Source organism: Mesoplodon bidens, assembly GCF_964165515.1.
Source record: "Mesoplodon bidens genome assembly, contig: HAP1_SCAFFOLD_1195, whole genome shotgun sequence".
Classification (NCBI taxonomy): Eukaryota; Metazoa; Chordata; class Mammalia; order Artiodactyla; family Ziphiidae; genus Mesoplodon; species Mesoplodon bidens.
This window is the reverse complement of record NW_027672123.1, coordinates 26,756-50,803: the sequence shown is the minus strand read 5'-3', so window position 1 is coordinate 50,803 and position 24,048 is coordinate 26,756. Positions and strand designations below refer to the sequence as shown.

The 24,048-nt window shown below is 34.5% G+C and overlaps 1 long non-coding RNA gene across 2 annotated transcripts; it reads left to right on the top strand.

Moving 5' to 3' along the window:
• Positions 1-946: 946 nt before the first annotated feature.
• On the top strand, positions 947-24,006 carry LOC308610562. 2 transcript variants are annotated; one of them, XR_014014582.1, is made up of 3 exons: positions 947-1,063; positions 17,649-17,867; positions 23,074-24,006. It is a non-coding gene; the product is annotated as an uncharacterized lncRNA (long non-coding RNA). The 2 variants fall into 2 exon arrangements; XR_014014583.1 differs by having other exon boundaries at positions 17,646-17,867.
• Positions 24,007-24,048: the final 42 nt, after the last annotated feature.

Below are 24,048 nucleotides of genomic sequence, written 5' to 3'. Positions count from 1 at the left end.
GGGCAGATGGTCTAACAGGTGTGACTATAATTTGAGGGGCCTGCTCCCTTGGTTACAGAAGACTGCTATTGTTATTATTATGGAAGCACAACCTCATGACTTTATTGCTTCACTTGATGTAGCCTTTTCCTTTACCCTTAAATCTTTCTACATCACTGAATTGCAGCCAATAGATTTATTTTCTCCCTATGGCTCCATCACACAAAAAAGACACACATGTGCACACAGACACACACACACACACAGAGTTTTGTGTATGCCAGTGCTAGAAAAGACAAGCTCATGGTGCATGTATGCGATGGATATTGTACATTACAGGTCTCTGTGAAATAGTTTTCTGCAGGTTCGTATGTTTATTTTATGAATAATTAACTTTAGTAAAGTTAATTTCCTGAAGATCTTGATGAAGGCTGAAGAAAGGAATTAAATTTTAAAGAAAAAGACTTAGAAACTTGCCCTTTTTGCCCTCTCTTTGTGTCTTAATGAACAAAGTATAACTGGGCCTTTTTTTTTTTTTTTTGTGGTACATGGGCCTCTCACTGTTGTGGCCTCTCCTGTTGTGGAGCACAGGCTCCGGACGCACAGGCTCAGCGGCCATGGCTCACGGGCCCAGCCGCACCGCGGCATGTGGGATCCTCCTGGACTGGGGCAGGAACCCGTGTCCCCTGCATTGGCAGGCGGACTCCCAACCACTGCGCCACCAGGGAAGCCCAGTGGGCCTTTTTTGAAGTGTTTGCTTGGGTTGAAGACACAACATGCAACCTGTGCTTTTATCATAATATGTTCAGTTTATGAGTACACAAACTTATAAACCGTGAATTTCCCTAAAGTTATTATACCATTTAGAAGATGTTTGCTGGGACGTTTACTTAAAACCAAACAATTGAGGTCTATATGTCCAAATAATTTCCTTCTCTCTTGCTGTCTCCCTTTCAGTTTCCTGAGTTTCTGGGAAGGCCTGGTTTCCCCAAAGGAACGATTTCTGGTAGAATTCTGGAAGTCTGACCCAAGAAAAATAATCCAGTATAGCCAATGAATTGAGGACAAGAAGGTTTCCAATCAGGTAGGAACATTTAATCTCATACATTACAATCACCTTAAATAAGGTGTGCTGATAGCTGGGTATGATATAACTGCTTGGAAAAAGATGCATATCTAACCTACCCCACAAGGAAGCTGTTCTCAGTTCCCTTAGAGGTTGTGGTGTTTATCAGAGAGTGCCTTGGGGGAAAATGAATACAATAACAGTATGATGCTTTTTTTTTTTCATTTTTAGCTCATTGTTGCCAAGTACACTTGGTGATCTTGGTGCCTGTGGTTTAATCCCAGGAGGTTAGACATGTGGAACAGCACATTAACCCTTTTTAGTATTTTCTCCCAAGACAAATCATTTTTATAGGTTGTCTTCATGGTCTTCTAGTTGCTTATCAAAATTAAGCATCATGTCTTCTAAGTGAGTAATAGCCCCAGTCAGTGTGAGGAAATCAGCTTGGTTCTTATTGGGGCACAAATTCTTGGTCTTGGCACAAAGTGGTTTCACATAGGGAGTTAGAAGGAGAAGAATGGGGCATGCGAAAGGGGAGTTCTGTGTTCTCATTTACCTATGCATGTTGAAACTCCACTAACAGTTTTATTTTCATTAGCAATTTGTGATAAAAACTTAGGGTAAAGGGAATAATGAAGCTGTGCCATTATATGGCAGGACAAAAGATAGTAGTGACATCAAAGTCAGGGCCTATCCATCTCATTTGCAGTTATATACTCAGTGTTTAGCCTAGCATTTGACCCCTCATCAGTATTCAATAAGAAGATGCGTGTTGAATGATTTAGGGATGAATTAATGAATGAAAAAAGTTAATATGGTCGAAAATGTGTTTTATCCTTGTATTTTCGTGTGTTGACTTCTGTATTTCAAGACCCAGCACTGTAACTGACACATAGAATATAAGCAATAAAATTTGCTGAAAGAATGAATGAGTCCCCACAATTCTAAGAATAATTTTAAGACCAACACAGACCCCATATCTACCATGGTCTATGACAGAAGTATCCAGTGATGAAAGCCTGATCTCAGCTAGTGGTAGAGCTGACAGAATTTATCTAGTTTTAATAATTTACAGCTCATCCCATTACATCTAGGCATAGTACCTACGTGAGCCATACAATTAAATGTGGACTGAAAAATAATGCACAACCTAAAAGTTGAGAATTATGTTTTATTTGGAGGACATACTGAGGACTTAAATCAGGAGACAACCTCTCAGATAGCTCTGAGGGACTGTTCCGAAGAGGTAAGGGAGGGCACAGGATATTTAGGGGTTCTTGCAAAAAAAAAAAACCCAGGTAGTTGGAACATCAAAAGATTACTGTTAATTAAAGAAACTAGACATCTTAATTAAATAAATTTAGCACTTTTCTATATATGGTGAGATGCAAGAATCTGGTCTCATGGAAATCATTCCCTTGATATGCACTTTAATTATCTAGGGCCAGTATCCTGTTTTCTCCATCCTGAATCCCCTCAGGGTGCAGCATTGGGGGTGGCTTCAGTGGCTGATGGCTTGATGGCTATAACATCCTTTGTACTGATACCGCAGGCTACATTCTTTGTCCACGTAAATGACTTGAATATGGATAGTAAATCTGTGGATTTGCAAAACGTAATTCTTGGAGCATTTTTAGAAGGACAAAGTTAAGGGCAATTTCAGAATCACTAGCAGCTAAAATTGCTATTTATACTTTTCCACTGGTAGGTAGTAATCTGTTGTTGCTATCTTCAGTATTGCCAAGGGATAACAAAAGCCATTTAATTCTAGAAAGAAATGTAAACTTTAGCACAATGCAACTTCCATAAAACCAAACACACAAACACACACCCAACTCTCGCAGATATGAAGTAATAATCTAAAATAGAATCCTGGAACTAATTGCAAAAAAAGAGCAAATGTACTCATATTGGATTTTATTCTTTTATTAATGTTTGATATATATATATATGTATTTATTAATAAAATTCAGAGTTGCTATATGGAGAAATAGCTTTGTACCAATATTGTCTTTGTATGTGTTTATCAGTAATGTATGAGATTACCTCCTATGCTCCTTTTCCTTTATTCTCTTCAGGCAGTAGATGTAGTTATCAGTTGTTTCTAAAATTTCTAGGCAGCCAAAGGACTAGTATCACTTAAATAAAGAAGGCAAATTGTCCTAAAGTAGGAACAATTTTCCTTCATTATGGAACATAAAGTCCTCCTATGAAGGGGGAAGAATTTCATAGCTAAAAGCTTTCAACTACAGAAGATTTATGAGTAATTATGTATGTTGTTTCAATGTGGACTCTATAATTAATGTCTAGGGGTTATCTTTGGTATATAATGGATTTTGATTTTTTAAATATTATTAGATAATCTACAAAAGAATATATTTAATTGTATGTAAGTTATGAGAAATAATAAAAACTCCTGCAAACACACCACCAAAACTAAGAACTAGAATCAAAACTGCTGAGTCTTCTCTCTGTTCTCTACCCTGATCCCACCTTCCTGCTTTCACCAAAGAAATCACTCTGATCTTGGCTTTATGTTGAACATCCACGTAATTTTTATCTGATTTTGCTTATTATTGAGATTTATAAAATTGATATCATACTTTAGTCTTCTGTGCTTGCTTTTTTTACTCAACATTATGTTTCTAAGGTTCATCCACTTTACTTTAACTAGTGTTCATTCATTTGTACTACTGTATAATATTTTATTGTATAAATACAAGAAAATGTGTTTATTATTCTATTAATGATATTTGGGTTGTTTGGGGCCTATTACGGACAGTACTTCCATGAACATTTATTTTAATGTTTCCTGGTACACATGTGCAAGATTTAACATAAGTAAAAGAGTAGACATACTAAGAGTAGAATTGCTGAGTTGTAGGGAATTCAAATATTCAACTTTAAAAATGCATGTCAAAATGTTTTCCAAAGTTATGGAATCAATTTTCAGCCCTTTTGCTCTATAGCTTCACCAGTTAGAATGGCCATTCTAGTCTTTTGTTCCTTGTATTAGTCTGCTCAGGTTGTCCTAGCAAAATACCTCAGATTCAGTGGCTTAAAAAACAAGAGATTTATCTTCTCACAGTTCTGGAGGCTGGAAGTCCAGGCTCAAGATGTTGGCAGTTTTGGGTCCTCCTGAGGCCTCTGTCCTTGACTTGCAGATGACCACTGCTTCCTTGCTATGTCCTCACATGGCCTTTTCTCTGTGTGTATACATCCCTCTTATCTCTTTCTCTTCTTACAAGGACACCAGTCATATCAGTTAGGGCCCCACCATTATGACCTCATTCAACCATAATTATGTTTTTAAAGTCCCTGTCTCCAAACAGCCACATTGGGAGATGGGGCATCCACATACGAATTTTAGGGAACACAATTCAGTCCATAACAATTTTACTTTGTATTTCTCTAATTACTGATAGGCTGAGAATCCTTTCATTTGTTTAACAGTTGCCTATGTTTCCTATTCTGTGAAGTCCAGAGAATATCTTTTGTCCATTTTTCTACTGTTTATCTTTTTCTTACTTATTTGTATTGTTTTTTAAATACAAGCAAATAATCTTTGGTCAGCTATATATGACACAAATAAGTTATTTCATACCTTCTAACATTTTTAATGTTGTCTTGTGATAAATAGCGGCTCTCAATTTTAATGAAATCAAATTTATCTTTTAGCTTAGTGTCTTTTTGTTCTACTTAAAATGTCCTTCCCTAGTTTAATGCTACCCAGATATAGTATATTTTCTTCTGAAAGTTCTAGTGTATCTTTGTTTTATATTCAAGCCATTAATGCACTTACAATCGACTTGTCTGTATTATCCAATTTCTGTTTTCTTATGAATAATTAAGTTTTCCAGGACCATTTTGGAATGAATGGATTTTTTAGGTGTGTCTGAGCTGTTCTTGACCATTCACATAAATTTCAGAATTGGCAATCCTGTAAAACCTCTATTAAGTAATTTTATTGTAATTGTATTGACTATATAAATTAAGTTGGGGAAAACTTACACCATTATGATGAGTCTTTTCAATCCATAAACAAGATGTACCTCTCCATTTATTTAAGACTTCTTTAACATCTTTCAATAAGGTTTCATTTTCTCCATAAATGTCTTGCACATTTTTATTTAGATTTATTCCTAGGTAGTTTTTTTTTCCATTTTAAATAATTTTTAAGCTCTCTCTTTGTTCCTGGATTATAGAAATCCAATAGATTTTTGCATCTTGAGCTTATATCTAGCCATCTTGCTAATATTGTTTTTTAGTAAGAGAAAGGATTTTCTTAGCAAAGAGGAATAAATGTAAAATTAAGTAAAAAGGTTATGGGTTAGCTCTGGTCAATAGAACTTTCCATGATAATGGAAATGTTCTTAGTGCTGTCAAAAACTACAGCCATTAGTCACATGTGTTTTTAAATTTTTAAATGTAAGTTCAATAAAATTAAAATTTCAGTTCCTAAGTCAAACTTCCCCACATTTCAAGTATTTAATAGCCACTTGTGACTAATGGACACTATACTGGACATTAGACTGTGAAGCCATGGCGTCCCGGGATTTTATCTTTGTCAATGGCATAGTGAGATCTTTTATGTGACAGTTATTCTGTTATTGAAAAGAGAAGTTACTTAACCAAGTCATCCCTAACTTTTTGAAATAATCCAACATAGCTTTCACCATCCATGAATTTCTTGAATCATATTTATGTTTCTAAACTATTTCTTGTATCAGGTGTTCACTTTGTACCAAGTTCATTGTCCTAAAATGGCACATACCAAAGTATCAAGAGGTTCCCTTATTCCTGATAAGCTGTGATTGGATGAAGAAGACCTTGTTACCCTGCCTGTCTGATTTTTATTATAATCAGATGTTAATCTGTACCAGTCTCCATATTCAAAATTCACCTTCAAAATTATATGTTATTTACATGATGGTTGTCTTTATTTCATTTAGCTAGTATCATGACCTTATAAATGCAGTTTTGGTCATTTTCTACTAAAACCTCATATTTATCTGTGTGGAAAAACATCTCCTACTTGTTTGCCCTCTTATAAACTCTTCCTGTAATTTAATCCTCATGAGCTTTATTTCCCCTAATTGTAATTACTTAATATTTTGTAAAACATTTAAGAGATCACTGGTATGCTCTTTTTTTCAATCATCTATACATTTAAACAGTGTGTTGCAATAAGAAATAGTACTGGTAATCAGAAGACCAGAGTCTTAGTTTTACCCGTAAAAATGAACTATATGTGCATTTAAATAAGTTTTATATAAGGTTATATAAGGTTTATTCTGATTCTAAAATTGTTATGATTATTTAGAAAATTATGTTTGAAATATGACATTATTCAAAACCAATAGAGGTTTGAAATCTATTAAAAATCTACAAAGAATTCAACTATTTCACCTTCTTCCCTGATTTGATATTAAACTGTAATCCTTCATCTTTCACTTACAGCATGCTGTAGCTGCTGTTGACACAAATACAAAATATAATGTCTAAATATTGTGTACTTGTTTTTTAAATGAATACTTTTGTTTAAAATTGTCTTTTAGGGCTTCCCTGGTGGCGCAGTGGTTGAGAGTCCGCCTGCCGATGCAGGGGACACGGGTTCGTGCCCCGGTCTGGGAAGATCCCACATGCCGCAGAGCGGCTAGGCCCGTGAGCCATGGCTGCTGAGCCTGCGCATCCGGAGCCTGTGCTCTGCAAGGGGAGAGGCCACAACAGTGAGAGGCCCGCCTACCGCAAAAAAAAAAAAAAAAAAAAAAAAAAAAATTGTCTTTTACATAGATTCTTGATTCCCTTTTCACAACTTTTCCATTCCCCATGCTACTGCAATCAGTCACTCATGATAGAAAATTATTCTCTTTTCTGTTTGCTAAAGCTCTTTTTAAAATACCAAGTTTCAAATGATCATCAATTCAAGAAACTTTGGGAAATGAACCTCATCATTTTCAGAATAAATATTTTGTTTCACTGGCTACCAGGACACCATCCTCTCCTAGATTTCTCCCCTCCTCACTCACCATTCCTTGGCAGTCTCCCTTGGTGATGCCTCCCATCCCTCAACGTCTTTTAGAATGCCCTAAGGCTCATTCCTGGCCCCCTTCACTCTCCATCTACCTTAACTAGATGAGTTTTAATCTAGTCCCATTACTTGAATGGGAAGATGACTTATGATTCCCCAATTTGTACTTCTAGCCCTAAGCACTCACCTAACCTCCAGACTCCTAATTCCAATTTCCCACTAAATATCTCCAATCTATGCATAATAGACATTTCAAACTTAGCAAATAAAACTAAATATTTTGCTTTGATCCATCCATTGCACTCCCGTTTTTCCTGGCTCCATAACTCATCCAGTTGCTCAGGCCAAAAATGTTAGATTCATCCTTGAACTCTCACTTTCCCACAATTCCTGTGTCCAGTCCATCAGAAATTCTTGCCAGTCTAACTTGAAAATACATCCTGAATCCACCTACCTCTCACCTTACTCTTGCCGTCTTTACTTACTCCAAGCCATCATTGCTTGCCTCATCTAATGCAACAGGCAGCCTCTTCCACAACCTCCTTGCTTCCTCCCCTCTTGCCCCAATCCTTATAGTCTATAACCAATACAATAGCCAGAATAATCACAAAAAAAACATGAATCATATCACATTATTTCCCAAAACCTGCTCCCATCACTTTAGAATAAAAATTAAACTTTTTACCTGTCCCACATGCTTTATTCAGTATTTCTTCTGCCCTACTCTCCAAGCTCGTTTACTACTACTCTTCTCTCACACACACATCCAGATTTTCTTTCTGCAGTGGCTTTCCCAACATCAGGGCCTTTGCACTTGCTATTCCCTAAAACCTGGAAGATTTAAAAAATCTGTAAGATTCCTCCAAGCAAGATCTTAGAAGGTATTTACATTTCATTTTGTAGAGACATTTGGTAGAAGACATTTTTGCAAAAGACAGATACATTTTACTTTGGCGGCTATTCACACATCTGGCAATTTCCAAGTTGCTTAAATAACAAATGTGAATTGATGAAGCTAAAATAAAAGAACTGTAGTTGGTGAGACCTATGTGTTTTAAACCGTGAACTTTGAGGAATTGTAGACATGCAAACTCCACCATGGTTTCAGTGTTAATGTGTGAGAATTAGCTAAGGTATTTTCCAAATACTCATTACTCTCTAAAGAGCTTCTGAGCAGGAAATCAGAACAGGGCCTGTGGACCTGAATTTTATCTAGTACCACAGTTGATTCTGTTGCAGGTGGTTTTCAGTCAGCCCTTTGAGAGACACCAAGCTGGGGTATTTTCCCAGATATGATTACCAATGGTCATGCAAGTCACCAATGAGATACAATCGAGAATCAACAAATGACTGAAAAGAGTGACAAAAGAAGAAGAGGATCCAGTAAGGATCAGTAGAGATGCTATCCCAAGCACTCTTGGCTAGGAGTTTTACACATCCATTCATATAAATGGATGATAGTTAACAGCCAAATGGCACTGCACATTTTTTTAAGTTGCTGAGTATTAAAGTGTATGGCTAAGCATCATAAGTTTTGTTAAATTATATTTTGGTTGCTATAAAATTAGGTGTACATTGTGTGTCATAGATGTAGGGATACAGATGTGTAAATATATGTCATTGTTTCAGTTCTTCAGCTGCTACTTCATAATGTCTTTGCAACTTCTAAATGAAGGGCCTCTTCAAATATTGTTTAGAAAGGAAAGATACCTGTTCATCCCTGTCCACCTCCCTTTCTTCATCCCCTTCCTTGTCCCTTCCCTTTTTTTTTATATCTTTATTGGAGTATAACTGCTTTATAGTGTTGTGATCCCTTCCCTTCTTGAACAAATTAGTCCATTAAGTGAGGTAAAATAACCCTTTGTCAGCATGGGGGAGGTGGGCATTCAAGGAACCAAATGACTTGGCATTGGGTCTCAGAGTCTGAGAAAGGGGAGAGGATGTCTGCATAAGGGAGCCTGGAGTTGACTGCTGAAGTCTGATTCGTGTGAAAGGGCATCCACATGAGGAAGTGGCCTGGGCAACCACTGTGTACAGATTGTCCTAACCCGTGCCAGGTGGAGAAAATGTGCAGATGGGAAAGTGGCAGCTACAAGAATTTACTTAAATACAGGAAGATTGATCAAATAATTAAGGATATTAAGAATATGGTAATCAGTGTTATTTTAATATCTGTGGAGGGAGTTAAAATATGAAAAGGGCAAAAACTAGAATGAAAGGGTGTTGAAAGGGAGTGGAGGATGTTAATGTGAACACATGATTTTCAATATAGAGACATTATAGAAAAAACATAGACTATATGTATGCATATGTTTATGAATGTGTTTGTGAATATGTGTAAATGGTTATGAATATGTGTTTTCATATGTGTGTATGTATATATGTACATAAATCCCCTAGCTCTGCCTATTGAGAGTACCTGGGACCACTGCTTCCCAAGAGCAATGAATACACCTAGTGTCCAGATCTTGGTTTCTAAATACAGCTCTCCAACTGAAGGAACTAAAGCTCTTTGGAGAAATGGCTGATTCTAGAACCGCTACAGGGAAAATATAAGATGACCCTAGAACATATTATTGTTTCAAGAAGTAAGGGATCAGCCATAAAAAGAAGCGAAATTGAGTTATTTGTAGTGAGGTGGATGGACCTAGAGTCTGTCATACAGAGTGAAGTAAGTCAGAAAGAGAAAGACAAATACCGTATGCTAACACATATATATGGAATCTAAAAAAAAAAAAATGTCATGAAGAACCTAGGGGTAAGACGGGAATAAAGACACAGACCTACTAGAGAATGGACTTAAGGATATGGGGAGGGGGAAGGATAAGCTGTGACAAAGTGAGAGAGTGGCATGGACATATATACACTAGCAAACGTAAAATAGATAGCTAGTGGGAAGCAGCCGCATAGCACAGGGAGATCAGTTCGGTGCTTTGTGACCTAGAGGGGTGGGATTGGGACGTTGGGAAGGAGAGGGATGCAAGAGGGAAGAGATATGAGGATACATGTATAACTGATTCACTTTGTTATAAAGCAGAAACTAACACACCATTGTAAAACAAGTATACTCCAATAAAGATGTTAAAAAAAAAAGAAGGGAGATATCACAGAATAATTGGGAAACATCAAAGGATATAGAAGCCAAACTGAAGGGGTTTCCACTGGACAAATCTTGAACCATCTCAGCCTCAAAATAAATAATGGCAGAAACGTATTATAGTCAATTGAATAAAATAGGAGTCTATGAGTTCATACTGATTTAAATAATTAAATTGAGTAAATTATGTTTGATGAGGAACAGGATATTTACATAATTACAAAGTGCCTTACCACAAAAATTATTAATAATGAAGGAGAAAAAAATAACTTTACAATGGAGAAGACTGGGTGATACACCTTAATCAAATGAGACACATGATATTCCAGTAAGGTTACAGGTTAAAAGTTTGCCAAAATTGTTTGATAGGAAGCAGTGAGAAGAACAGAGCTTCACCACTGTGTTATTCCTGCCAGCTACACATATCCTGAATAATCATGAGACAAATACAAACAGCTAAATCCTACAAAATAACTGATCCATATTCTTTAAAACTTTCTAGTTCATGAGATTCAAGGGAAGCCTGAGAAAATTTTCCAGATTAAAAAACTAAAGAGACAGGACAACTAGATGCAACATGTGACACTGGGCTGATCCTTTTATTATGAAGGACATGATGGGGATAATTGACAAAACTTGAAAGGGGTCTGAGGATTAGTAGCTCTGTGGTCATGTGTCAGTGTTAATTTCCTTATTTTCATGATTATATTTGGATGTGTGTTTGTAGGAAATACTAGAGGATTTGAGGGAGACATTGCATTGTGTTAGCAACTACTCTCAAATGGTTTGGGAAATAAATTATTTTTATTGTCATTTCAATCTTTCTTTAATTTTCGAGATTGTTAAAAGAAGGCAAAAAAAAAGAGGAGTAACCCTCCTTTTCCTGGCGACTGCCATAGTTAAAAGCTCAGTTTACAATGGTGGTCAGTTTTTCAGTCTATTTGTGCTAATTTCTGTTACTAACAACATAGCATCTTATTTTCTATTTGAGGTTTTTGGATTTTTCCGAATTATGCTTTTGCTTTTTATTCGATCAAATGTCTATGAATTTGATAAAGTCCTCGGTATTAACACAAAATCAGTAAGATTCATAAAAATAAAAATAAGTTCTTGGAGAAATTTATAAATTTCTACCTGCATTCAAATTGGAGTAAGTTGGCAAGAAATTTATAAGGGGAAAATACTATAAGGAGCACTCCCATTCAGAAACTCAAAATGGTTGCACGTGTTTATCTTGTAAGAGGTCTGTGATGAAACAGCAGGATGAAGGCTATATGTCCAAACTTAAATGCAATCTTTTAAATCGCCTTTCGTGTCAGGCCATGTAAGAACTGGGCAATTCAAGAAGTAAATTAGAACAATTCTTATTTTCAATAATTTCTTAGGTCAACACTTAGAATAATGAAAGACTTATCTTTAACTCCAAGAAATCTGGACAGTTATTAAAGCAAATGTGTTGTCCTACTGGCCTACACCTGGTTACAAACAGCAGTACGACTTCAGAAAACCCTGGACACTGAGTGGGCTTTCTAACTATAGCTTTTTCTTTCTATAAAGGTGTTTTACAAGAATGCTATCTTTTGTGAAAATGTGGCCTTTAGAAAGGGTACACTAAGGTCTGTGACTTTTAGACCTAGAAAAGATTTGAAATATTTTCTTAGCCTGGGAATCCACATTTTAGAGGCATAGAAAGAGAAACCCAATGAAATTAAATATTTTGCCCACCATCAAATGGCAAACAAGTAATAACGACAGCACTCAAGCCTCTGTCTTCTAAATCCATTGAATGCAGCATAAATAGATTTCAATAACTGCTGATTTTCATTGTCCTCAACACTACATTTCTTCTGTGCCTTATCCCTCTTCTTTTAAGAGGGATGACAACATTATCTGCAAACTTTATCTATAACTATTTTTTTTTAATTTTGCTGTTTTGTAAACTTTTTGTTTCTATGTTGAAAATGTGTAAGGACATTTACCTTCTTTCTTGAAACACCTTTGCCTGCATTTATCACATTTTATTGTTGAACTATCGTGTAGCAATAAGTACAAAAGCGCCTCTAGTAGAGGAGATAATATCAGAGGCAACAAGGTGTGTGTATGGGGGGGCGGGGTTAGAGTTGACATACCTTAAGGGAGATGAGGAGAGAGGGAAGAGAATAGAAAGTTTATTTATTTGAAAAAATAGGGCAAGTTAGAGAATTTTGGCTAAACTTAATACAATATAGCTTTCCTTAACTTAAATTCCGGGTTAACTTCCACTCTTTACATTGCCACAGACTAGGGAATAAACAAAGCCAAAAGATTTTTGGTACCACCATTTTGTGTTAATTTCATAAAGATTTCTACAAGACTTTTAAAAAATAAATTGAAAAACGAAAGTCTTGTCTTTAGCTTATTTTCCCTGCATGCTTGCACTTTAATAAGTTGATAAATGGCATTTAAACTCAATAGTTATGATTAATTCTGTCCCACAATTTTTAAAAGCACTGGGGATTGTGTGCGTGTGCATGTGCCCACCTTTACAACCAGTAAAATAAAGTTCTTGATCCAGAAATTATTATCACTTAGACTATTGAATAAAATCAGATATGATAGAGGGGCCAGCTGTTGGTAGGTTTAAAAGTCACCCTAGGTGATTAATTCATGCAGCAGTGTTGCACGTCTCTCTTTAGATGAAGCACTTAGAAGTAGAACCAAGCATGGATCTAATTTCATATCTGAGATGTGTTTTCTTTAGAGTTCTTTGGCAAGTGCTTGCTCTATGTGTTTTTATAGTCTTTGGTTGTGCTATAAAAATGTCAAAATTATGAATTAACAGATATGCAAAAGTGAAATCCTAGAAGATAGGATAAACATGAAGTCCTCTAATTATCACTCAAATAAGTTTGGTTGACACAGAACTGGGAATCAGATAAAGACATTAATAATTCATAATGCTGAAGTTAAAATCTTCTAGTTACAGTACAAAAGAAATCCTAATTTGTACCACAAGGTAATGAATTCAGTACTTTTCATTTGTTAAACATTTGCTTATTACCCTGCACCGTGCATATAAAACTGTTCCCAAATTTGGAGGGCAAACAGGAAAAACAGACACTCTCTACCCTCAAGTTGTTTATACTGCAGTCAGTGAAATTTCTCTACTTTGAGATCTTTTAATTCCTCAGCTCATTGTAACATCTTCTTCAGATGAATTGTTTTTTATTTGTTAAAACCAATGTTTAGCACTTGAAATAGTTTCTTCAATGTTCCTGATAGTGAAATAGAGTCATCATGGTAATTTCCAATACTAATTATAGAGTTGATAGGAGAAATGCTCAAGATTGATAGTAAAGTGATTTCAATAATCTACAAAATGTCTTGAGGTTTCCCAGATAACAACTTGTCTCCCAGACAAAAATGCACTTATTATTTATCTTCCAAGCTTATAAAAATTTTTGTACTTTAATCATATAGAGATTTTACAACATCTTTTCATTCATATTTTAAGATATTTTGTTCAGTAGATTATCTCATTTAGAAACTATTGATTTATATATACATACTATGTAAATATTAGTATACATTTCTCAATGACTAGATTAGTGCTTTCTTAACTACTTAAATTTGTTTAATTCATATTGTTGTTCTTCAGCATTTCTTTTACTCACTGGAGCCTATCCTACTGACTTCAAAAAGCCTGAAAAATCTGAAAATCCCATTTAAAATAACTGTATGAAAAATCTTTAAAATAACATATAATAATGGTAGAGAAGAAGTGTATTTAACATTGTGCTGAGATTATTCCATTAATAAAGAGATTAATCAATAATTCTAATATTCAGACATATAATCAAAATGAAAAACAATCATAATACTGAGCAATGACATTTTCAATAAAGGGAGATATTAAATATTGTATAGGAAACTAGAATCTGCAAAGCAGACAAGTTGGCAATGATTATACATATATTTAAAATATGTTGAAACAGTCATAGACAGTTTTTCTTTTTGGCTGAAAAGAGGCCTATTGAAGTGTTTAAGCACTACTTCAACTGGAATAGATATTTAGACACTATACAGAAAACACGATTGCAGAAGAGCAGATATTAGCAGGTGTGTGAATGTGTATGTCTTTTTTGTGTGTGTGTGGTACGCGGGCTTCTCACTGCTGTGGCCTCTCCCGTTGCGGAGCACAGGCTCCGGATGCGCAGGCTCAGCGGCCATGGCGCACGGACCCAGCCGCTCCGCGGCATGTGGGATCTTCCCAAACCGGGGCACGAACCCGTGTCCCTTACATCGGCAGGCGGACTCTCAACCACTGCGCCACCAGGGAAGCCCGTGTATGTCTTTAATTAATGTATTTTCATTCATTCAAAAAGGGAAGAATGCCAAATTTACTTTAAAGCTGGCATTGTGATTTGTTAAAGTTCCATTCTTAGACTTTTGCTGCTGTTGCTGTTCCTTTAGTATTCACCAAAGAGTACCGTCCTGTCATTTATCCAAGTTAGAAATCTAGGAGCAATCCTAGGATTCTCATTATAGGGTCCACTACCTTCATGCTCCCCCTTCATGCTCTCCTATATAGGAAAGCTCTCTCCAATGTACGCCTGCTGTGTCACTCTCCGGGTCCAGCATCTCTGCCTCAGCCTCCCATTGAAGTCACTTCTAGTTCATTCTGTGCAGGGCCATTTTTAAACCTTCCTCAGTCCTAGGCAATTGCCCTTTTAGAAGCTTTACCCTAAATGTTATCAAATGCATTAAAATGTGCCCAAGTCACATATCCAATATAATTTATAGATAACTATATGAAAGCTGAGTAACACTGCTGTTGTAGTAATATTAGTTGAGAATATTAATTACACAAGTTTTGATCTCCATTTTGCAGATTTGTTTTCATATTCTGGAGCCATTTTTTTCAGGTTCCAAACAATTTTCTAAGTCCTTCTCAAACTCCTAGTCCCTAGTGAGTGTGCTTTTACTGTCACAGGGTTGAACAGCCCAGACAGCAAGATGTCTGAAGATGAAGACCATCACAGGGATGAGTAAATCAGATACGTGGAAGTTGGAATGCAAAGTGTTTGTAGAAAAAAATATACAAATCAAGGAAGAAATTGCAGTGTCAATTAATATGATGTATATCAGATGATAGTATTAAAAAGCCAGGTGAAAATAAAATAACTTAATAATGTACCTATTTGTCTGATTGTTTACTAGTGATATACTGCTCAGTGTAAGGTGAGAACCACAGATATTATCTTCTGGAAAAAAACCCTTTAAGCCCTAACAGTTTCAGTTTATAAATTTCCTCTCTAATAAATGAGGAATAAAATAATTTACGATAAATTAATTATTTCCTCTTCTGAAGGTACCAATACCACAAATTCAGTCAGAAGATGGATCAAGTTTTTCATACATTTCTCTCATTTCACATTTTTTAAATAAATGAGACTATATTTTGTCTAATGACTACCAGAACAACTATCTGGAAACTGTGACTTCATTATATGTGAGAGAGTATTGTAGGAGATACAGATGTATATTTAGATGGAGATATAAATACATAGCATATATACACAATATTTAATCAGACACAGGAAATGTCGGATAGCTCCAGATTGGTACACCCTATGTTCTGAGCTGCTCCAAAATGCAGTTCCTTTTTTTTTTTTTAACATCTTTATTGGAGTATACTTGCTTTACAATGGTGTGTTAGTTTCTGCTTTATAACAAAGAGAATCAGTTATACATATACACATGTTCCCATATCATTTCCCTCTTGCGTCTCCCTCCCTCCCACCCTCCCTATCCCACCCCTCTAGGCGGTCACAAAGCACCCAGCTGATCTCCCTGTGCTATGTGGCTGCTTCCCACTAGCTATCTGTTCTAATGGGAGTTCTCTGGGCACAAAGGGCACTATTTTCTGTAATGAGATTAGAAGAAAGGATTTGCTAATAATTGCTTCTATAGCAACTAAAAATCTTGGAATCCCACCTTTCAGCATTTTGAAAATCTTAAAGGGGATGTTGTCAGTAACAAAAAAATTGAAGACTGATTATGTATTTAAATTAATGATTCTTTAAATTCATCTTTTAAATTGATTCATGCTTCTCAGAAAATAAAATATGCTAATCCGTATATCCTTTTTCCACTGCGTAGGGCAACTATATCTAAAAACAAAAATACTATCATTTTACTTTCCTTTACTATATTCCTCCACTGCTTGTGTTGTACTTTCATATTTTCTTTTCATTCTGCTAGTGAGATATATATCCATATATGTATGTATACATATATGTATATATACACATAATATTTAGATTTTAGATATTTGCATTATGCAGGGCAATCCATAAAATGGATAGATGCTTAATTTTAATACCATTGAATACAATTTTCATAATTTTATACTTTAATTATTTTTGGAAGCACAAACCAGAAAGGGTAAAGCAAACTTGAAATGGAAAAAGATGACCAAGCTGGCATTTTGCATTTCAGACTTTATATTTGGACTACTCAGTGGGACAGATTATAATAACAAACTTTTGCTTTTGCAGGGAGGTCAATCTTTGCTTCTGCATTGCCTCATCTCTTTTAATCCCATCCAGTTTATTTTTCATCTCAGAAACTATATTTTTCATCTCTAGGAACTCAATTTGGGTTATTTTTATATCCTCTGTATGTCTATTTAAGATGTTGACGCTTTCCTTTAAACTTTTTGAACCTATGAAAATTAGTTATAATAACTGTTTGAATGTCTTTGTTTACTGATTGTACCCTTTTTCAGTCTGTTTTCATTAATTAATTTTTCTCCTTGTTATGGGTTATATTTTCCTTCGTCTTTGCATCCCTAGTAATTCTAGATTGCATGTCAGATATTGTGAATTTTACTTTACTGGTTGCAGGGCGTATTTGTATTTTTGTAAATATTTGTAACTTTGCTCAAAGAGGTAGTTAAGAAATAGTTTGATCATTTTGAGGCTTCCTTGTAAGCCTTATTAGGCTGCAAGTGAAACAATTTAGTCTAGGGCTAATTTGGTCCCACTACTAAGCCTATACCCATTGAATACTCTGTGTACTGAATACTCTAGTTGATGCTGCATGTATTAAATTATATCAAAACATATTTGTATAATCTTAAAGCAATAAATGCAACACATAAAAATATAAAAAATTTTAAAAATTAACTTTTATTAAATAAAACAAAAATGTTTTCTTCTAGTAATTGTAGTATTTTAACATATTTAAATACTGCATCCCTATGAAATTCATTTTGTTAATAAATATGAAAAGAGAATCCACCTTTATTTTTCACAGGTGACCAGGGACTTGTTCAAACACCAACATTTAACTGTATTACACAAAACATTATGCCACTGGTTTTTATGGGTTATCATTATAATTAACAGCTTTATACAACCGTTGTCTTGTGCTGTTTGTTGTTCAATGTCTAAAAGTATTGTTTAATATATATATTTTTTTACTTTTAGCAGTTTAAGCCAGGAGAGTAAATCCAGTTCCTATTACTCCATCCTGTCCAGAAGCACAGGTCTTAAGTGAAATTTAATACCAAAGGAACAGTTCCAAATTTTACAACGGATCTATCACTGGTTGTTAGCATATCTTCCCACACCCAAGACACCAAGATACCTTCTACTCACTGTTAAAGCTTTATGATGAGCAAAACTTCCACCACTGTGCTTCCTTAGCATGTGAGTATATTTTTAACTTACTGGTTATATATATTCTCTAATTATCCATTATTTTGTCCTTCTTTTTGATTAGATATTGATATCCACATTTTTTTTCTAAAAGCTCACAGAAATTTCTCTCATTAACAACACCAATAGAAATAACAATAAAAATCGCCTTGGGGGACCAAATTTATATCACATTATCAAGTTTTTATTTTGCTCCCATAAAACTTCTGCAAAATACAACCACTGTCTATCATCAGTATCATTAGAACAAAACCAAGTCATTCTAATCTCAAAAGCACAATATTTTATTTAACTTAATAAATTTCACATTATAAAAATTTTCTCATAGCATCATCCTGAATTCCTCAGTATTCACTAATATTGGGGGATTTTTCTTTCAGTTATTTGAGACTAAGGATGATTTTATTCATCTCTACAACCTGGTATATATATATGTACAATGTTTGTCAAAAGGTGGATATTCAAAAAAATTCTTGACTAAATTATGGTAATTCATGTGATCAGTTCTGCAGTTCTTAAAACTTTAAATTACTTGTTAATTCTAAGAGAAAGTCAGATAATTTTTAGAAGGATTTCCAAACCATGCTAAAGTGTCAGCCTTCATTTCCTTGTGTGAGGGAAACAGGAGAGAAATAGATGGTTTTAAAGTTCTCCAAGCTTCTGTGTCCTTTATACATCCACAATTTTAATCCTTATCATTTTCAAGATTTGCTAAATTATTTGAGGTGATCCATTCTCTTATTAAAGTTACATATTTTATGTCACATACTGAGCATATTAACAAATAACTTACTGATAAATGACAATGCCCATAACATCAGGTTAATCTGATTTCCATGAAATGAGCTATAACTTCAAGAATATTAATTCATCTAATAAGGGTGATGATTTACATAATGTTGCCTAAAATATTTCTCTTGATTATTTAAGAGAGTTTTCCTAGGGGAAAATAGCTGGGAAGTCTATAGAAAAAAAAAATAAAACAACCATGATTAATTTAATTCCAGTCTAAAGGACTCCATATATAATGTATTTGAGAAAACCAAGTCACTATTATAGATTCAGATAAATGGTTGTATATTTGAGATATTTTTAATGTAACCCAAATTATAAGAAATAGTTTTTTGGTATAGAAGCAACCACTCTTTTACCTAAAGGAAAATATAAAATCTGAGTTCATTGAAAATTTGCCTCATTGCCCTCTGTTAGTTTGTGCCTGCCCCATCCTTAGGGGCCCAGTTAAGGACTATTCTATCATCCATACATCAGAAGAGAATGTCTGTGTTCTATGTTGATAGTCAGTCTAAACAAATATTTATACAGTTGAGATCAGAGATATAAAATGTCAGTTCCAAATCCACCCATGATGGCACATATACCAGACAGATGACAAAGGTTATAAAGGCCTGTGAAATACTTGAATCATATTTTGCAACCCTTGAAAGAATTCAAGTTGGAGATTAGCAGAAACCAGGCTCAGTTCTGTCCATAATCCCCTTTATCTGTCTTCTAGCCAACAATATGAAAACCTGAAGCCAAGCTGACAAATAGAGTGTGAAGGGCCTTCTACTGCATTTAAGAAAAAACTGAGACTTGCTATAGGTAGAAATTATCTTTTCTATTACTATTATTGTTGATGTTGTTGTTATTCATAGAAATAATGAAAAAAACCCTAAATAACATTATTCTGCTGGATTCTTTACTATATGCAACACAATAAATTAACTCGCTTCATATTACACTGGGCATATAACATGAAAACATGTGCAGAGAACAGAAATCAGTATCTGTACAGACAAATGCCCCTGTGATAGAGAAATCTATTATTTTAAGTCCAGACAATTAGATCTATTAAGGGGTAAGAGTGTTTCAGTACAGTCCTGCTAAAAGTAAACCTTAAAAGTAAATCGAAAAAAAAAAAAGGAAAACTGATGCCAGTTAGATACAAAATATAAGATTATGCTATGTATATGGGACAGGATAGAACTCTGAATGCACTCACATGTAGGGAAAGCAATATTAGTGACAAATCAACTAATGTCCTTATTGAGCATAGACGTTCCAAGAAGGGTGAAGAGTACTGTATATTAGATGTAAGACTCATAATATTCAAGTTAGTTGTAAAAGAAACAAGGTAAATGCTTTCAGTCAATAGGATAGGCTGAACTGATATTGAGAGTCCTTTCTTGCAATCTGAACACACAGTTTGTTATACTTGTGTTTTCTTTTATATGTTGCTTTTACATGTAGCAACACATAAAAAGAAAATGAACAAGCTTACAAAAAATGGGGGGGGGATCCCCAGTCTCAGGATTTAAGGAGAAAAAACAAATTCAACATTAGAATAGTGAGGAGGAGTTGAAACCAAGAAATTCAAGGGGGCCCTGGAAATAATAAGCCTTGTTTTTGAGGGCTGGCTTTAAATATCTGTTGTCTTATCAGAAAACAGGTAGATGCTGTTGTCTTATCAGAAAACAGGTAGATGCTGGAAAACAATAGAATAAAATCTTCAAAGTACTGAGCACATATAGCTGTCCAAATTAAAATTCTACACCTCATTTTAAAAAACTACTCAAGAACAAGAAGTAAAGAAATTTTCATTCATAGACAAAGAGGAATTACCACCCACAAACTGTACCAACAACAACAACAAAATGACTAAAGCAGTAGCAGCAGCTATTGGAATTGTCTGAAGGCATTAAAAAATATTCTGATGTCTGAAGCCAATACTTGGAGATTTTTTTTTTTTAACCAGTGATCTAGGCGGTGTTTCAATAATGGGAGCTTTAAAAAGTTCTCACATAATTCTCATGTGTTTTAGGCAAGATTGGAGACCATTGTACAAAGAATGTTCTTCAGTAAGAAAGAAAATAAGCATAAAAAGAAGTAGGAAGGTGCACTGAACAGTGACCAGCAAAGAAATTTGTAATGTTGGAATGAATCTGAATAACGGTTGAGTGTAAAAAATAATAGCCAATGGGGGTATGTACAAAGTAAAACTAAAACACTAGATAATATACTGAAATACTGGAGATCAGATTTAAAATTTGAGGGGTCCATGAACCGCTTAGGAGGAAGATGAGATAATTAGTTTTAGACTTTTTCAAGTTAGAAATATATGTCAAATTTTTCAGAAAACACTAAAAATGAAGACTTCATATATGATTCATAAAAAGGTAGACCATAAAAAGAGAATGAAAAATGTGTTTAAACGAAGTTAGTACCGGGAGGGATGAAACATGGAAAAATAAAGGAGAAATAGATCAATAATCACAATACATTTGATCACAGAGACAATAAAAATAAATTTAAAAATTCCAGTTTATGCTGCTTACAAAAGACATATATAAACTGTTTTTAAGATGCAATGCAATACTTCACTCGAAATAATTAATTATATACATGATAAATGATTTTTAAGATTACATATTTGGCATGATGACATGTCTACAAATTTTTAAAACTCAAAGCAATCATGTGTTTTTCATGGATTCATTTGCATATAGTAAAAAGTTCAAGCATGGATTCAAAGTATTTATATTCAATTCATGATACCAGTTATCTAAGAAGAGGAAAAATGGGACTGAAATGAGAATAGAGAGGAGAGAAAAGAAATGTGTGTGTATCTGTGTGTTTGTGTGTGTGTGTGTGAACACACGTACAACAAATGTGTGCTTCTTTCACAGCATGATTCACTGTATTCCATCACAATATTAATAAGATTTCACACAATATGGGCATCTCTGCAGAAATTAAAATTGTCCCATGCTTATGTGTATTGGGCAATGAGCTCACCTTACTATTTCCATCCATTCTTCAATTAAAATCTAGAAATGTGAATGGGCTGTTAGAATTTAGTTAGTGAGCCAATTATCTTTACAGAACATGCTAGTTATGCACAGCTTTTCCTTGGCTTAACTATGTTTTAAAATAGCAGGCATTCATTTTACGTCTTTAATTGATGGCTATCACACACAATTAGTTTGAAATTTCTTATCAATATGCGTGAAATATACTTGGTTGAATCATTGGAGTAATCTTTTTTGAACTTACCCAAAAGTATGTGTTTAGCCTTCCTAAACACAGTGGCACATTTCCAAGTACAAAGTAGTTGCATTAGAATTATTCCTAATATGAAGACATTCAATATTTGTGGCAACAAATTTTCTCTTGAAAACTTAGCTTCCAGATGGAAGAAAAATAAGGGTAGAAATGTATTTAAAGGCAAATTTGAAGATGAGAAATCAAAATTCACATTCCATAGTGAAAGAAAAAGGGTTAGTAATTACAGAGAGAAAGGCAAATACAATGCAAAAATTATTGGAACATATTTTGCTCAATTACAAACAAACTTACATGGTAAGTTGTAGCTTCCATTATTGCACCAATTTGTAGAGCATATTTTAATATTTTCATTTTGAAAGGAAAATTTTAAAAAGTCATCTATTGTTTTTTTAGAAAGTATCTAGAGTGGTTGAAGTGAAATAACTTTCAGAAAATGTGTTAAAATGGGGCTACAAAAGACTTAGGAGGACATAAGCTTGGTTCTTATTATTGACAGTTTGCAGATCAGCCATGCGGATACACATTATTTCCAATTTAAAATGAATGATGATTCTATACACATATATATGCATCTTATCATATTGATTATAAACCAAGTAAAATCTCATGAAATCTAAGTATGTTTGAAAAACTTAAACCTATTTTTATGTTTTTCCAAACACTAGAAAATGAAAGCAATTTCTGTTGTTTGTCATTTTCTTTTGGACTCTCTTGGCTTCCTGAAAATGATTATGTCAAGATATTGGAGAAATATTCATAGGAAGCAACAGAGGCCATGAGAATAGAGACCTACACTGCTTCCTCATTAGAAAAAATAAAATAAAAATTCCTGTCTATCCATTTCAAAGTACACTCAGGGATGCTTATAATATAGAATTTGAAAGTTGAATACATACTAGTTGTCAAGTAGTCAGCCCCGTTGATTATTCATGCATTCCCTCCTAAGTATGTTGTTCTTAGAATTCAGAGGGGTCCTTTAATCACACCCCCCATCTTGACCACTCACATCTCCAGATTTTCCTACTTCACGGCATATTGGTGTTTAACTTATTAAACAAATATTTGTTGAACAATTACTATGCATGCTAAGCAAAGGGGATCAAAGATGAATGAATATTCATTTGTCTTTAAGGAGACACAGTCTACTGGAGAGAGGCAGAACTGTGAACAGATGACTGCATAAAGAGGCAAAGTCAAGTCTTATTTATTCAGAGGAAGAAGTCCCCGTGATCAAGCAACAAGTAAAATCATTTCAGTGTGCAAGACGTGGATTTGTGATTGAAAATGCACAAGCATATTTATTATCCATCATAGATGATCACCTGTTATAATCAGGGAGATTTCTTAATGGCACAGCATCTAGAGGAGGACGTCATGCATGAACCTGTCATATTCAGAACGTAAGGAAGTGGCACAGTGGGAACAATTCAGGAAAGTAAATAAACATGACAGTAGGTTTTAAATCTACTTTACCTGTTCTTACTATTACTAATCTATTTGGGCAAGTAGTAGTTTTCATTGATGTTAGCATTTTTTCATCCACGACTTGAAATCAGACATTAAATATTAATATTATAAAAATATTACAAATGGAATTCATTCACAAATTTATAAAAATAGATCAGCACCAGAGACCTATTTATTGGAAACAAAGTAGGTAGAACAATGAAACTCATTTATAGTTCCTCCTCAACCAAAGTGGACAGAAGTTTTATATGTAGAGGTCAATCCTGGGCCAGAGGCTATTTAATATTTTCATCAAGTCTAGGATGATAGAAAAGCATGTGGATTTAGTCATTTACAGTTCTCTTTAGTTGATAAGACTGATTAATACTTTGTCAAGATCAAAATTCAACATGACCGTAATATGACCTTGACAAATTGGAGAAGTGGTTTAAAACAATGCAATTTAATAAGTCTAAGGGTCAGGTATGGGCTTTAGAGGGATTGGGAAGGAAATGGAAATTATAATAATGTAGGTGATACCATGCCAGTGAGAATGCATTTGTGTGTGTAATATAATATGTAACAAATAATATTGAGTATGACTTGAGTCAAGAATATAGCAATAGCTTTTATTTTTTTTCTCTCTCTCACCATGGCATAG